The sequence below is a fragment of the Tamandua tetradactyla genome, chromosome 13 (genome assembly GCF_023851605.1).
Source record: "Tamandua tetradactyla isolate mTamTet1 chromosome 13, mTamTet1.pri, whole genome shotgun sequence".
In the NCBI taxonomy this organism is placed as follows: Eukaryota; Metazoa; Chordata; class Mammalia; order Pilosa; family Myrmecophagidae; genus Tamandua; species Tamandua tetradactyla.
The window spans coordinates 96861285-96874668 of NC_135339.1; positions in this window are offsets into that span (position 1 = coordinate 96861285).

Sequence of the window (13384 nt, forward strand, 5' to 3'; positions counted from 1 at the left end):
TTACATATAAATCAATGTTAATGAACACTTCCATTCTAGTGTGACTATGTATGCACACATGCATGCGCATGTGGTTGTTTTGAAAATAACACTCTGGGAACCTAACTCTCATTTCAAAGACTAAGTCCTTCTCAGAGGTTGGTTGTGTCTAAACCTACCACTTTCAGGCTGTGGCTTTGGGTAGGAAGGCCCTAGGGTGATGGGACTGAGGCAGGAAACCTGTGGAAGCCTTCTCTGAGGATGCTAAAGACATTTTTTTTTGCGGCCCTCTGGAAGCAGGCTCAATCTAAAAGTCTAGCGACACCCCATTATTGCCAGGTGGCTGCCAAACATGCAGCCCCTACTCCATTCTAGGGCTTGGTCCTTAGGCCACACTTGATGACCCAGATGAGTCCTATGCTTAATGGGGAGCAAGTACTGGAAGTTCTGAGAAGAGGGCTTGCCTCTACAATACCCAGGGCCAATAGAGGACTCCTAGTGACTCACACTCCCTCCCAGTTGGCTCTGGGTCTGCTGATCACATTCAGGATGTAATTTAATGCCACCAACCCTTGTGAAGTTGCAGCAAGTTGGATTCATCGAGAACAAGTCCCTGAGGAGAAAAGGAAGTGTGAAGACCACATTCAATCACTATTGGGTGACCTTAGGAAAGTACTTTCTTTCCTAAGCCTGATGCAGCCTGAGCTTTATGGTAGAGAGACTCTGAGAGATCTATGAGCAGGTGGGTTTGGCTTTACTGCACAATCTTCCTCTCATTGATAGGAGCCAGTTCTACCACCACCCAGTTCCTTCCAGGTAGGGCTAGCTTTGTGGCTATCAGACCTGTACAGCTGCATAGGGCCCCACCTTCAGAAGGGCCCAACACTTGGTTTAATGTGCTTCTATCACCATCTTGAAAGTCTTAATAACAAAGGGGTCCTACATTTTCATGTTGCGCTGAGTCCCCAAATTACACTGCTCCCAGAATCTTGTTAACAAACTTAATCCAACTGACATATATAGAATACTATATCCAACAATTGAAGAGCATGCTTTATTTTCAAATATCCAGTACATGGAACATTCCCCAAATTTTTGCCATATGCTGAGCTATAAAACAAGTCACAACACATTTCAAATAACTGAAATCATAGGCTCTAGGTTCTCTGACTACAGTGGAATTAAATCTAGAATCAATAACACAATACCCATATATTTGGTAATTATGTCACAAACTTCTAAATAAACCATGGAGCAAGCAATAAATCATATTGGAAATAAATAAATGAACATTGTAATAAAAATACTGCATGTGAAAATTTGTAGGATGCAAGCTAAGTCATGCTTAGATACTTATAGTTGTATTAGATTTCTCTAGGGAAACAGAACCAATAGGAGATATTTGGTAATAAGAGATTTTATAAATGTGGGGGGGGGGCTGCATGAGTCCAAATTCCATAGGGCAGGCCGCAAGTTGACAGCTCCAATGAAGGTCTTCAATGAATCCCCCAGGAGAGGCTGGCTGACTGCAGTGGCAATTTCTGACTTCCCCTTTAAAGACTTCAACTGATTATATTAAATGTCACTAATTGTGGAAGATACTCCCCTTGACAGACTGCAGATGTAATCAGCCATAGATGCAATCAACGTGCTGACGATTTAGTAAACCAGGCTTCTGGTTTAGTAACCAGCCACTAAACATCCTTGCAGTAATGTTTAGGCTAGTGTTCACTTGACCAGACAACTGGGCACCATCACTTGGCCAAGCTGACATATGAACCCAACCATAACAACAGTCTCAATTGCATATTTTAGAAAAGATTAAAAGCAATTATCTAGTTATAAAATGCAGGAACTTAGAAAAAGAACAACAAATTAAATCTAAAGAGTATTCAGGAAAATAAAGAAAGAGCAGAAACTAAGGAAACAGAGAGGATCTATAAATCAAAGATTGGTTCTTTAAAAAGACTAATAAAACAGCATGGGTACATGGATGATTCAGTGGTAGAATGTTCATCTTTGATTCCCGGACCTTGTACCCCCCAAAAAAACAAAACAAGCAAACAAAAACCTGGAGGAGAGTAATGAAGGGAAATATATGAGTGGGCAGAACAAGCAGTGCACTTGCTTGTTGATTTTGCTTGGAAGGAGAAATGGCCAGATTTGTGATTACAGATTCATGTGCTGTGGCCGATGGCTTGGCTGGATGGTCAGGGGCTTGGAAAGAACATGACTCATGACAAGGAGGACTAGGGGGAAAGTACATGAAGATATTTGTATCCCATGTGAATGCTCATCAAAGAATGACTTCAGAAGAGGAGGATTTTAAATAATCAAGTGGGTAGGATGACCCATTTTGTGGATACAAGTCATCTTTTTTCCTCAGCCACTCCTGTCATTGCCCAATGGAATCATGAACAAAGTGGGCATGGTGGAAGGGATGGAGGTTATGCAAGGGCTCAGCAACATGGACTTCCACTCACCAAGGCCAACCTGGCTACAGCCACTGCCGAGTGCCCAATCTGCCAGCAGCAGAGGCCCACACTGTCTCTGATGTGTCACCATTTCCTGAGGTGATCAGCCTGCTACTTGATAGAAGAATGATTATGTTGGACCACTTCCATTATGGAAGGGCAGCATTTTGTTCTTAATGGACTTGCTTTCCATGTATACAATGCTTTTTACAAAAAGCACCATCTGTTAATTTAATGAATGCTTTATCCACTGTCATGGCCTTCCACACAGAATTGTCTCTGATTAAGGAACCCACTTCACAGCAAAAGAAGTGCAGGAATGGGAACATGCACATGGAATTCTCTGGTTTTACCATGTTCCCCAACACCCTGAAGTAGCTGGATTGATAGAATAGTGGAATAGTTTTTTGGAGACTAAATTACAGCACCAACTGGGTGGCAGTACCTTGAAGGACTGGGACAGTACTCTCCAGGGGGCTGTGTATGCTCTGAATCAGCAGCCACTCTATGGTACTGTTTCTCCCATAGCCAGAATTGATGGGTCTACGAATCAAGAGGGTGGAAATGAAGTGGCAGCATTCACTATTATACCTAGTGATCCACTAGCAAAATTTTTGCTACTACACAATGGAGGTAAGGAAGAATGTGTCTGGAATATAGGAGATCCATTAGGGTGCCTCAATACTATGGTATCATTTTTGTCAGCACTGCTATAATAAGTACCACAAACTGGTTGGCTTAAACCAGGAACTTATTGTCTCATGGTTTTGGATGCTAGAGGTCCAAATCAAAGTTTTGACACACTACAGTTTCTCCTAGAGTCTACTGCATTGTTTCTGGCTTGCTCCAATACTTGAGCTTTTTTGGCTTGCTTTTCTACCTCTGACACATGGTGATCTGTTTCCTTGGCCTCTTGTGGCTTTCTCTGACTGACCAAACTTCCTCTCCTTTATAACAACTCCAACCATATGGATTAAAACCCACCATGATTCAATTTGGCCCCTTCTAAATAAGATCTTCAAAAATCCTTTTCACAAATGAGTCCATATCTTTAATAATAAAATTTTCATAGGTCCTATTTACAAATGGGGTCATACCAACAGGAAGGCAGATTAAGCTTGAACATGTTTTTTTTTTTGTGGGAGACATGATTGAATCTCCAACAATTACCATCCATGGAATTAAAATCAAAGGACAATGGCAATAGTTTTCTGATGGAGGATTTTCTAGTGGCCTAGCCCCTTTAGGAAGTCTGGGTCATTCCACCAGCCAAAGAATCATAACTATCTGAGATGCTTGTTGAGGGCAAAGTAGATGAAGGTAGTTATAAATACTAGACATGACCATGTCACCAAATGCAGAAATGGGGACTATAATTGTTATGAGTAATCTTTTATTTAGTTACGAATGTTTGTGTGTGTATGTATAAAATACCTGTTTTCTTATACCCTTACTGTTTCAGTTTGTTAATACTGCCAGAAATGCAATACACCAGAAATGGGTTGGATTTTATAATGAGACTTTATTAAGTTACAAGTTTACAGTTCTAAGGACATAAAAATATCCAATTGAGGCATCCAGAGAAAGACACCTTGACTCAAGAAAGGGCTATCTGGAAAGAGACATCCAGCCCAGTTGAAACTTAGTCTAACTACAGACCTAGATATCTGACTGCAACTGCAATGGGGATGCCGGATGAGAGCAGCCCACCTGAACCAACTCAACTCACAGAACTCTGAGAGATAATAACTGTCCACCAGGAAAGGTGATTAACTACTAAAAGATATAAAACTGACACAGTCATATGGAGAAAGCCCACACCCTACTTCCTCTTCGAACTTCCTTTTGAGTTTCATGGTATCTTTTGAAATCTTCACCAAGACATCTGATCCAGATAGCCAATCAAGCCCCCTAGTTCATTATGTTTCACCCAATACAAAATAAGTCCCATCTATCCTAAACCTGCCCCTATAAGATGGATAAACCCCTGTCCAATCAACAGAAGCCAAGCTAACTTCCTCTTAACGTTTATAAAAATCAGGGCAGTCCACGGTGGCTCAGCAGGCAGAAGGAGACCTGGGTTTGATTCCCAGTGCCTGGCCATGCAAAAAAAAAAAAAAATCGTTTATTTATGTTCTGGTAAGTGACCTGCCTACCACTGCTGTAGCAAAAAATTTGATGTTGTGAATTAAATGCTGTAGTCTGCAAACTCGGCTGTCTTTTCACAAGACAACTCTAAGGGGTACAGTGGTAGCAACTGCCAAAAAATGACTTCTACATCAACCGCTATGGGAGCATGAGCAAGGCTCAGGTAACTATGGCATGGCTACACAGGAATGTGCTTCCTGTCTCTCTTCAACAAAACAACTCAATGGAATGCCTCTCATGAGGGAACTATGAGTAGCTGCCTCTATGGTGGAAATGAAACTTGCCAGAAGGTGTAAGGCCTCTACTGAGCCAGGAGGGCCACCAAGGTGAACGACATAGCCACATGGCCATCTGCATGGTAAACAGCATAACAGAGGAAGAAGGGGAGTCTCTTCTGCTCAGCCTTGCAATCTCCCTCTACGGCCCTTCAGTGGCAAAGCCAAGCATTGTGCCAGCTGACAAAAAAGAACTGTAGCTCCAGTGTCACCAGAGTAACCAAGGATGGGTATCCAGCTATACCTGTAAGCTAAGTGTTAACAAATGATTATAGTTACTGTATCATTATGTTCCAACTTAGTTTTGAAGGGCTTGGGCCTGCGCAGCCCCAAGACCAAATAATATGCTAGACACACAGTCAGAATGAGATTTATTAGGACTTATAAACAGAAGAGGGTCTCTGATAGCAGTTGTGCAGAAAAAATGAAAGCAGCGGTCTGCAAAGGCAGAGGTGCAAGGGCAGCTTATGAGGGTTTAGAGTAAAGACATTCTATAGGATATGAGAACAATTTCAGCAGGGTCTCATGACACAGAGGTCTGGAATATTTGTTATCAACAGTGATCAGGGGAAAGGAGTTTTAATGCATTGTAAGTTTATGATACCATCTGTACATTCATTCCTCCCTGAGGAGTCTGCTGACCTTTAACTTCTGTCTGGGTCACAAAGGCAACTATGTGCAGCACCTTACTGTCAACAGGGAGAGCGAGCCCAGGCCCTGGGTCCCCACAATCCATCCCCACACAGTGAACTATGTTGACCATAGGACACTTCATCTATATTTCACAAGAATTGTATGAGACAACAGAATACTAAGAGTCCCCTACACAAAGATAACCTACAGAAATGCTGCCATGGCCAGGAAGGGAATTAAACCATTTAGACAAGAGATCTACTGATAATTGATCAATTTTATATATGTGCTCTTGCATATGATCTAAGACTGCTGAAACATTGTACAGATGATCAGGAATATATACACAGTGCTGCATGTTAATTAAGGAACAGGCACCACCTTGAGGGAGAATATCTAGGGTCATTCTTATCTTGTAAAACTACTTTTCTAAGCTGTGTGGTTGCTTCATTTAGCAGGGATATGGCTATTTTGGAATCATTAAGTGCTTGGGCAGTGATTGCCTAAAGGTGCCACATGTTTTTCAGTAACTATTGTAGGTCTACTTGGTGCAAAAATGGCTAAAGGATAATACCATCAGGGAGTGTGTTTTATTCTGTATCTAGCTTCAAACATGAGTATGGGGTAAAAAGTCATATAAGTAGCAGGGACACAGGGATGTCCTCACATACAACATCCTTTACAGCTATAGGGTAAATAGGGCCAACCTCATTGCCTACAGGTCCATAGCCATCTCTTAGAGGAAGGATATGCCCCATGTCGATTGGAGATATTTTGCCAGTAGAAAAGACTACTGTCTTGCAGTTTAACAGCAAAATTATACAATTCAGGGAATAGCCACCCCACATCATGAATTCCATTAAGTCATTTCATGTAGACAGGGGCAACATGGTCTACTGTTACAGCTTCTGCTGTCACCTACCCTAAACCATCATATGTAGCATACCCCAAAACAGGTTGAGGCTTGTTCATCTGTCCCCATAAAAGGGAGATATAAACCCTGGTCTTCTTATAGGATGGTAATTGACTTCAGTCTTAAATGAGAAGATTCTTTCCCAAAGTTTCCAATGTGCTGAATTCTACCAGGCCAGTAGTGTATTCCATGCAGTCCAATTCACAGGGGCAATAATCCAAGGAAGGCTGGCAGCATGCAAAGATGGTAAGTCCATGCAAAGCCAACATTGGGTTTGATTGTGGGCATGAGTAACCACTGAAGCCAACTGTAGAAAGGTGTTTACTAGGGTGACATGGGTGAAAAGAAAAATGTTTATGGAGAACAATAAGGAGGAATTCCTGCTGATCTGACAATATAAATGCTAGAATTCCACTGGTTGATGAGGTACTAGGCAGAGAAACACTATGGGGAGGCTTTAAATACCAGACATTATACCCCTACAAATCCTGAGAGTCCTCTACCATTACACCAATTGTTAATATGGGCATAAGAAGGGTCCACATAGTTATTCATAAGTTCCTGTAGAAATAAGATGCCCTGTATTGATGATAAAGATTTTAAGACATTTTCTGTATAAATCAAGGTCCTTAATACAATATTTTGGGTGCCTCCTATTCACCAGGGACTTAGGATTCGTAACCAGTGCAGCTGCATAGGCCAGCACAAAGGCCAACTGACCACATTTCCCCCATTTTGTAAGGTCTGAGGCACAGGCAACAACAAATTATTATTTTCTCTTTTCGGTTGAAAGCAGTGAGCCCTTTGACTTGTACTCATTGGGCTTGCACTGGTCCTGCCATCAGCATTTCAGCAGGGGTGGGTACAGTAGCCCGCATTATTGCACTTCAGGCAAGTTAAGGCCCGATAGTCTTAGTCCACTGTTGCAAGGACCTCTTATCTTTTAGCTGTTCCTTTAACAAACTATTCATTCTTTCCATAAGGCCTGCACCTGTGGATCGTAGAGCAGTTGGAAAGTTCACATGATATTCTGATCCATGGCCCAGGATTGGGCTATTTGCCTGTGAAAGGGGTCCGCGTGATCACTATCTATCTGTGTAGGCACTCCATACAGAGCAGTCACCCTTTCCAAACAGTGGATAGTGGCCCACTAGTTTGCCTCTCTCACTGGGAAAGCTAACAAAATTCCTGTAGCCATGTCTACAGCACTAAAAGCATACCTTGCTCCTCTGAGAGCAGAAGGAAACTGATGTAATCCACTTGCCACTGGGTCACCGGGATTTGTGACTGACCAATGTGCCCCATCTGGTGTGGTAGCCTATGGGGTTGATGCAGGGAGCACAAAGGGTATTCTCTAGTGATGTCCACTACCTGTTCATGAGTGATTGGCAGCTGGAACTGCTGGTCCAGATGCCACAGGGTTTGATACCCTCAGTGTCTGCTTTTCTGATGAAGCCATTCCACCACTTCCCTGGTTTCAGCTGTGCTGCTCCAAACCCATGAGTGCACATTCCTGGGTAATGTGTTGGGAGTGTGGGCAGGGACATGATAGTTACCTTTCATCATCGGTACCCATCCCAGATGTTTTTCCACATTTCTTGTCCCAAGAAGGGGCAACCTATGACTGCCCATTGTTCCTGCTTCCAGGTCATAAGGCCTTTTTAAACAGCCCCAACTGTTGACACAGGGAGCACCTCCTGGTTCAGGCACTATTATAATCCATACTGCTCTTAACTCAGCCCATAGACTGCTTTGCATAGTGCCAGTCTCCCACCATATGATGTCAGTACTGGGTTGTACTGACAATTGTCCATGTGGGAGGCTGCCCACTAGCGGATCCATCAGTGTACCAAGCAGACTAGGGAATGGTACCTGTGCCTTCAAGAGTGGACAGTTCAGCAGCTATTTCAGGTGCTGTGACTTTAGCTGTTGAATCTTCTATATAGGACACTGCACTCAGAGGGCTGGTATTGAAAATGGTGTGCTATAGCAGGTAAGTTTTCCATTTGTTCAGTGTGCTCAGTTGGGCACTGCTAAAGCATGGCTTAGAAGATGTGTCGGTTATCCACTCCTGAATAAGGATGGCCGTTTTCAAGGTGATGACCATCTTTACATCAGTCTCTTCATTTGAAATAAGATATTATGTGCAGCATACAACTGCTTTTCCAGGGGGCTGTATCTCAGTTCTGCCCCTTTTTGTAACTGTGCCCAAAAGCCAAGGGGCATTATTTTAGAGTGCTGCCTCTGTCTCAGAGTCCCCCCACTCGAAAACCAATATCAGTTCTGGCTACATCCAATTCACATGTCAAGTTTGGATCTATCCCCCCCCCCACCCCCGCCCCACTCCAGTGCTTGTGCCTCTGCTATTACTCTTTTTGCCTTTTCAAAAGCAGCTGTTGAGAGGTATCCTATTCCCAGGGATGGCTTCTCCTAATTAAAACATACAAAGATTTTAACATTTGGGCTAATTGAGGAACAAAAGGATAGCTGTTTTGGCATTTGCAGCATGGTCTGCACCTGATTAGTTACAGCAGAATATATAGTTTTTGTCTTATCCAACCATATAAGATCATATAAGACCGAGGAATTTGAAAGAGCAGCCGGGGCTCTTTGCAACTTGTTACAACTCGCTGCTGGTCCCTGGCTCTGAAGATGAGATAGCAATAAGCCTGAGGCTTCCTTTAATTCTGAAAAAGAGTTACTGGTTAACATGACATCATTAATAAAGTGAAATAGAGTTACACTTGTGGGACTTTTACACTTAGCTAAATCCTTTGCCACCAGACCATGGTATATGTTTGGACTATGTACACACCCTTAGAGAAGCACAGTAAAAGTCCATTTTTGGCCTCCACAAATGAAAGAAAATGCAGGCTGGCTGATTTTTCTAGGAAGATACATAAGGTATTAGGAATATCCAATACAAAATGATACTGACACAATCAGATACTATTCTTTTATAATACCTGCAATTTTCAGGACTGCAGCATACAACAGTGGTGCTACTTTAACTCCTGATAATCTGTTGACATATACCATGTTCCATTAGGCTTTTGCACTGGCTATAGAGGACTACTGAAAAGGCTATGGGTGGACCACTCCAATTCTGTGAGAGTGGCTGAGATTTCTTGGTGCTCTCCAGGAAGTTTATATTGCTTTGTATCCATGACCCTCCAAGGCGAGGTGGGGTGGGGGAATTTTTACAGGGGACCATTTAGTTTGTCCTCTCAATACTGTTTTAATCCCTCTACACAGGAGGCAGAATTCCCCTGTAGTGGTCAGCAACATGGCATTCTGTAGATCAATCCCTAAAATGTACTCCAGCATAAGGGAAATATATGCCATATACACTTGAGGGGGTAATCTCCCAATTCGCAAAGTTAGACTGTGCCACTTTGTCTGGATAGGGCCCCCCCCCCGCCCCCCATAGTTTTCTACAGCCAGTACTGATCAGTGGAATTGGGTTACATCCCCATAGATTAAGGTACATTCGGCTCTCATATCTACCAGTGCTAACATTTGCTGCTGGTTAGTAGGGAACCAGTAGATGGTTAATTTCACATGTGGTCTCTGATCCCAGGAGTTCCTGTCTATTGTTTGTTTCCAGCATCACCAGACACTAATCTTAATCAAGGAACCAATGGCATGTGCCTAGCTAGACTGCAGAGTTGCTATTGACCAGTGATAGTTAAGTGCCTCCCAAACTTAAACATCCTCCTACCTCTTTTAAATGGGGGTATCTCTTGGGGTTATTCTATTCCTATGCTATGTTGAGTGTGTGTTTGGGGAGGAAGGGGGGAGAGGTAACTGATTTCTTTAGTCCTGTTAAAAGAAATGCAACAAAATAGAAATCTATGGCTAAGAGATTACAAATAGGATCAGGAAGTCATTCTGGAGGTGGCTCATGAAAACCTCAGCCAGAGATCACAAACCGCAAGGTATGTAAAGCCTCAAGCAGAAAACCACAAGATAAAGAATTCAGTTAAATATCTAACCTGAAAGACAAGTGGAGTACCCCAAGTATCCCTCAACCACAAACAACTTGTGAAATCTTCCTCTTTTCCTTCAAAAACTGTTGCCTGGAAGTGCCAAGGTGGACACAATCTGAGTTGCTGCCTCACTCTGTGCTCCCCAAATTGCAATTCTATGACCCTAAATAAAAGCCCTTATTGCCTTGCAGCTTTGTTTATTCCTCTATTGACAGTTCACAGGTCTTCAGGTTAAGAGAATGCATACTCAAGGAACTGTACTCAAAGAGCCTTGCCTGCAGTCAGACTTCCTACAGATGACAAGAGGCTAGACTTTGAGCCAATGGCTTAATAGGATGAGATGCCTGGGGACCTTGGGAGGTTGTGCATGTATTTTGTATGTGGAAGAAATGCCAGTTGTCCTGGTATCCAAAAGTCGTTTTTAAAAAGTTATATTAAAAAAAAATCTGCACGACAAAAAATACCATAAGTAATATCAAAAGAGAAAATACAGGGTAAAGTGTGCAACTCATATCACAATGGGCTTATTTCATTAAAAAACAGGTAGCTAAGACCATACATATATAAAGTCATCTATCTAGCTATCTAGTAAGATCAAAATGTTTAAAAATAAAACAGGCTTCATCCTCCCTCTGAACATAAGGAAAGAGACCTCCGCCCCCTGGAGTTCTAGAATTTTCTCTAGGAGACCTGTAAGTGTCCTTTGGGAACATACTAAGGAAGACACTGCCCTGTCTCCCAGCCTCCTGCGAAGGGCTTAGCTCACCGCTAACCCACCCGGGAGGGCGCGGGGCGTCCACTAGGCTGTGCCTCACCTCACGGTAAAGGTAAACCCACCGGGGAGGGGGCGGGGCGTCCACTCGGCTGTGCCTCACCTCACGGTAAACCCATCCGGGAGGGGGTGGGGCGTCCACTCAGCGGTGCCTCACCGTAAACCCACCTCGGCCACGTCCTCTCGGCTATCTCCAGATCTCGCCGCAGCGGGGCTTCAGTGCTCACACAGTAATAAATTTTTTTCTTTCTATTCTACTGTTGTGCAGAGGTTTTCTGGGTTGGGAGATTTTCTTTTTAACCATACTTCGCCTTACCAAAAAGGAACCACAAGGCGAAAACAAAACACAACCCAGAACAGTCCAGAGGAAACTCATGCAGTCCGATGGAGAATTACCAGGCCTTCAGCTATGTGCCGGCTTCTCGAGGACCCACAAGGGGATTCCAGTATAACCCATCATAGTAGCCAAGATAAACGTACAAAACTTCATGTGCTGGCCAAGTTTTGGGCAAGGGCAGCGCGGCGCCCCGAGACCACCTCGAAGGAAAGGGGAGGCGGCACACAGGCGCGGGCAGAGGGTGGCCATTGCGGACAGGACTAACCGGTAGCGCGCCAAGACGAAGTGCAGCAAAGAGAGCCGAGGGCAGACGGAGAGGGCGCGGCGGACGGAGCCGAGGGCAGACGGAGAGCGGCGGGAAGAGCCGGACTGTAGACCGAGCAAAGTAGTGTATTTTCGCCTGGTTACAGGTAGTCGTCGGGTGTTGGTGCGCGGAAGGAGACGTGTCGAGAGCTGTGTTTCGCCACGGCCCGCTCCGCCAGGCCTTCCATGAAGGGTCCGTGGAGCACCGTCGGCTTAGACCCGCCCACTCGGGTCGCTCTGTGGATTTGCCCTGAACACCCACTGCCACTGGCAGGCTGGGGGCGGGCCTGCGTTCGGCCTCCCGTTGGCCTGGGAGTGACGCCTCGGCCCTGCCTTCGTCCTCTGGTGCTCGGGATGCGGAGATGGGACCACTGGCGGCCCCCGCCTCCCGGGACCGCAGAAGCGGCGGCCGCCATCCTCTGCGTTCCGCCCAGGCACAGACGCCCCTCTCCAGAGCAGCGCCGGCTCCAGGCTTGGGAGGGCGCAAAGGGCAGTGCCCTCCGCGGACCTCCACCCTTATGCCAGCTGCAGCCCCCCGGAGAAGGCGGAGGAGGAGCTGAGTCTTGGACTGGAGCGTGAGGGAAGGGGCCATGGCCCCAGAGGGAGGAGGAGGCGATGGTGGTGGGCACCGGGACGCCCCTGAAGGCTGCTGGCCCCACCGTGGTGGTCCCGGGCTCTCCTGCTCCCTTCAGACCTTCCAGCGACCAGGGAAGAGGGGTTTAGACTGCCTGAGAGGCGTTTGAGAGATGGGCGGTTACGAAGAAGGGACCAGCGAGCTCCTGGGGGGCACGGAGTCGGCCCTCCAGGTGCGCTGTCTGGCTCCCGCCCTTCTCGTCTCGTTCCCTCTTCCTGGTTTTCACCTGAGGAGACGTGCAAGTGCGTTTGAGGAGAGCCTTCCTTCCCCTTGCGGAGCACGGAACAGAGGAATTAAAAATGAATCCATTATGCAGATTTAGATAATGCTACTATAATAATTTGGAAAAACATACTGGACCCTAAGCACGGTTTTCTTTGCTAAGTTTACTGATGAGCCATCAAGAATTTTTCATCTCTGATATTTTCATCTCATGAGTTTTACTTCTGCATTTCTGTTTAACACATTTCACTCTTCCCTTCTCGCTGCGAAATTGCCCATATGTTCATGTACGCCAGTGCACCTTTTCCGCTTAAAGGATGTCAGAAACTTTACATTTTGAAGTCCCTGTTTGAGAGTTCCAACATCTGGTCATCTCTGCTTCTGATTCTTGACAGTGGGGAGTGTTTTGCTTTTTTGTATGTTTGAATTTTTTCAGAGCTGAACATAGTACATAGAAAAGGACAGACTGAAGTAAGTAGCATTTACACCTAGAAATTGGCATGCCTCTTACTCTTTCAGCGTTGGCGTGGAGGATTGAGACTGTCTAGTTGGAGTTGAACTGGGTTTGGGATTTGTTGTCGCTAGCATTACTTCCATTAGACCACAGACTTCAAGTTCCTCCAGTGGTTGGCTGCCATCACTGCATGGGGTGGGGGGGGGGGTATTGGGAGGTTTTAAACAAACCAGTTTTAGTATTACATGCTC